This window comes from Penaeus japonicus, unplaced genomic scaffold, assembly GCF_977035675.1.
Source record: "Penaeus japonicus unplaced genomic scaffold, GWHDUDI00000001_assembly GWHDUDI00000024, whole genome shotgun sequence".
In the NCBI taxonomy this organism is placed as follows: Eukaryota; Metazoa; Arthropoda; class Malacostraca; order Decapoda; family Penaeidae; genus Penaeus; species Penaeus japonicus.
The window spans coordinates 36,645,057-36,650,056 of NW_028234426.1; positions in this window are offsets into that span (position 1 = coordinate 36,645,057).

Genomic DNA, 5,000 nt, shown 5'->3' on the forward strand with positions numbered 1-5,000 from the left:
GACAATGGGCCAATTATCTTTCATTTCTCTATTGTCTCATATGCTTATGTGTTTAACAGTGAAAGAAGTTACAATGTTCTCTGTTAACCATATAAAATATGGAAAATGAATTATGCTTTCTCCTTTTGTTATTCATATAATTTAGCCACAAACTAATATCATTCTCCATTAGTTCGTATTTGGTATATTTTGAATTGTCTCATTAAATTAACGAATTCGAACTATATTCATTTTTCATGTATCATATATATTGGTTCAGTTTAAACAAGCCACATGTCGAACAAACACAATTAGCCATAAAAGATTTTCCCAGCATAGAGCCAGAGAGTTAGGGTTGCCATAAGTAATTTCGTTTCGCTGTGAATCTTATCCGAAGAGTCAATTATTGATTAAATATTGCCGACTCGGATCAGTTTCATGACGATCATCCTTTTTTATCTCTTGTATGATTCTGGTGTAAATTTATACGTTTTGCTTAAGCTATAACTTCGATGGTCAAACGCAGTTAAGTATAAAACGATTCCCTAAATACAGCTACATATGCTAAGGGTTGCAGGAAGACATTTGTACATGCAGCAAGCTAACTATCCGATTGAAGATTGAACAGAATAATCTCGATTCAGATCAGTTCATCATTATTATCATTATTCATTAATCATATGATTATTTGTATATGTCTAGGCGAATTGACCATCATCTACATTATTGATATTATTGTACTAGCTAATTCTTACGAAACCACTAATATTAAATATTAATTTCACTACAGAATTCGTTTAATTCTCTCCTTTAGAAGGAATAATTTCATACAAACTTGAAATAACACATCTTACTTATACATACATATACTCACACTCTGTCAATCAGTTTCACTTTCAACTCACGAACTCATTCCTCGCTGTAGATGCATCGTCTACCCTTCTTACTTTGCATTAACTCATCCCACGCTTCTGTTCACAAGCACACGTGACACTGCGATTGTGTCATGGCATGAAATGAATGAATTCACAGTAATTCGGTAGGAGGACGCACCACCCTCAAAATTCTTTTATCACTCTTAGTTTGTCGGAAGTAAAAGTGGATAGTTATTAGCAATGTATTTTCATAAACTCACCATATATTCTCTCATTTTTGCATTAACTTACAATTTTATTCACAAACATACTTGACACTACGACAGTGTCATGGCGTAAAACGAATAAATGAATTCAGATAGTAACTCAGTAGGATGACTAGTGCCACACACATATTTCTTTAATCACCCTAAGTTTTATGAATATGATAATTTAATAGTTATTTGCATAATTTTTACTACCTTGTAGCATTCTCTCTTATTCATTCAAGTAAACCTTTGAGGATTACCACTGTTGTCCCACTCTACCTGAGGAGCTTGTAGTTCAAGCTGTCCCTTGCGGGTCACTGCAAGCAACTCCCTCCTTTATCTGTCTTTATTTAATAATTTAAAATCAACTGAAAAAACTGCAAAGTAAAAAAAAAAAAAAAAAAAATATATAAGATCTATATGAATGCACACACCCCTCTCCTCTCGCTGTTCGTTTTTCTTTCTTCCCTTTGGCCCTGTATGTATAAGGTTATCAAGTAGATATGCGGAACGCCAAGAACCACAGACCGAGGCTCGGAAAAAGGTTACCTGGGGCACTAGAGTTCAGGAGCTCAGCAGTAGCAGACGCCAAAAACACCCAGACGAGAGGTTGTGGCTGTCATATCCCAAGCAATCAATAGTGTAGCACCAGTCAAAGAAGACAGCCAGACACTCTCAATTGATAACTTGGAAGACCCGCCTGTGAAATAACCAAAAAGCAACAGCTAAGGACAGAAGAATGTAGAAAACGGAGGAACGAATATAACACGCCGACAACTAGGACACACAGACATCACCACCAGATGTCTTTAGGTTAACCTGAACTATGCAAGGCTGGACGACAAGTACGCCCTTCAAGGACGACTTCAGCATAACGACTTGATGACAAGTCTAAATAGGTGGCCGAGCAATATGTGAGATGTACTTCAAGTACCACTTGAGACCAGGCTGCTTTCCCACGTGGTTACTGCATGGTGCTCTGGCATGCCCACCCGGAACAAGGAAAAAACGCAACTAGGAATCTATCTATAGCCAACCCGGCAGGTCAGGTATAAAAGTTGACCTGGGGGTCAGTCAGACTCACTCAGACTCGCTCACAGACTCCTCCACTTACTCTCCGACCGACACGGAGCTGCGACCTCTCCTGCCTTTGGCGTGAAACACAACACACCAGCCTAACAATAGATGTCCAATAAACCATCGCTATCCAAGTAAATATCACTATATTACACGTGCTGTTGCCCATCAATAAAGGAATCAACAACCACCAGACTTTGGCTCAAAATACCTTTTGTGAGACACATACACACCTCACACTCTCTCTTTCTCTCTCTCACCCATTCTCTCTCGCTCTCTCTCTCTCTATCCTGTCTCTCGCTGATTCTCTCCCTTTCTCTCTCTCTCTTTCTTTCATTCTCCCTCTCTCTTTCTCTCTCTCTCTTTCATTCTCCCTCTTTTTTTCTCTCTCTCTTTCTTTCATTCTCCCTCTCTTTGTTTCTCTCTCTCGCATATTCTCTCACTTTCTCTCTCTCTCTCTCTCTCTCTCTCTCTCTCTCTCTCTCTCTCTCTCTCTCTCTCTCTCTCTCTCTCTCTCTCTCTCTCTCTCTCTCTTTATCCTGTCTTTCGCTAATTCTCTCGCATATTCTCTCTTTCTTTTTATCCTGTCTCTCGCTAATTATCTCTCTCTCTCTCTTTCTTTCTGTCTCCCTCTCTCTTTCTCTCTCTCGCATACTCTCTCTCACCTTGTATCCAGTTTCTTGACAAGAGTACACAGTGGTATGGGGGATGATATCCGTGTTTGCAGGGAGGATTAAAAGGAGACAGAGAAAGGCAGAATATGTCTGATAATTCCAACCTTGCGGCCAGAGCATCACTATCAGGCGTCCGAATAACTATTCTGGAATAATACCATAAGATAGAATATGCAAATGTATGCTATCTGCATAACTAATTGACATGTAAGCAAGCGTAAGTGAAATAATTATTCTCTTTTTAGTCTTTTAGTACTGCTACTACTATTGATAATAATGTTAACATGAACAATAATAACCATAATAATGATAACGATGGTAGTAATGATGATAATTATGATCATAGTAATAGTGATGATAGTAATAGTTATAATGATGATGATGATAATGATGATAATAGCTATCCTAATAATGATAGTAATAATGATAATGGCAATAATATATATATATATATATATATATATATATATATATATATATATATATATATATATATATGCATATGTGTGTGTATGTGTTTGATAAAGATAATTTGTTGTAAACTACATAGCATTTTTCTGTTGAATACGAAATGCAATATTACTATATTTTTTTATTACCCAACGGCAATTACAAGACAGTGATATTATAATCTACTTGATGTATTATGAATGATAATGATATAAATATATTCAATTTCAGGATGTAAATCCCTCTTCCAAATGTCGCACGTGGAATGTTTATGCAACACCGAATACATCCACGGATAAGCCAGTATTAGCGATGTTGTGTACTGTATCGAGTACAAGTGCAACATATTGAAACTTGATTTATCTGGTCGTAAAGGGAACTTTTTTCCTAGAAAGCTTTATATTTAGTGGGATATACGGTAATTATAGATGAAGTTATGAAGCTTTGTGACAAGTTTAGGTGAATGTTTGCCTCACACTCTGTCTCATTCGTTGTTGCTCTGTGATGCAGTGTTGTATCATAGGATTTTTTTTTTTTTCTTTAATGTGGGTAATTATTTTTTCAGAGATTCCCATGGATTCTCAGAATCTTTCGATGAAGATAATGTAGCTTATGTTTTTAATATGATAAAGATGCAAGTGAAACGGAAGAGGTTATTAAGATAATCTCAAGATAGGTGACGTCAGAAACGGCGCCATTAAGGTAAAGGGGGGGGGTGACAATACTCCCCATCCCCCATCCTTTGCGGCTTTCTCGGGTCCACCACACTGTCTCGGTGCGGGTTCACTTCTCCTAGTGTCTACGAGGACATTGCCACGGCCAAGGTCGAAACAGTACCTGCCTGAGAGAGCGTCATCACATCCTAAAGGCGATCTACATGACTCAGTACAGGATTTACATTTAAAACAAGCGTTATCACAGCATGTTCCACACTCGCTTTCTCTCTCTCTCCACACTCACAGATACACGCACGCACACACGCACGCATGCACACGCACACACACACACACATACACACACACACACACATACACACACACACACACACACACACACACACACACACACACAAACACACACACACACACACACTATTATTAGTGCTGGATTCATTTCTTTTTATCCGTTCATGAGACCCGTAGATTTTGATGGCTACTGATATAGATTCGTACTACTATGAAATACCTGAACTAGGAAAGACGACCATTCCTTAATTTTTCGCAAAAGTAGGAATCATAAATATATTGTTTTCTTGATTATAAGGTCTCTGTGTATAATCAGTGTGAATTTCATGTCATGAACGTTGATATTTTTTCCTCAGATAAGAAACTAAAAAAAAATAGTCAGCTGTCTGAAAACTATGATCAAAATATAATCGTTTCCTAGCTATTACTAGTATCCTGTTTCCTTATCTTTTTTTAATGATGTAAGTGATTTTAAATAATGTGGGTACATCTACGCATATTGGGGCACATTTTGAAAAAGGGGTTAAGGTTTAGGGTGCTCAGGAATTAGTCCTCTTTTATTTTCTTAACAGAGTGTCTCTCTGTCTCAAAAATCTGTCTAAAAAAAAAAAATATGTCTCTCGCTCTCAAAAATCTCGAAGACGCAAGGACCTACGGACTTAGAAAGTGTCTCATTTGTTCTCTTTTACGAGAAATATGTAAAGAAAATACATTCATTTTTGTGACGTTTTT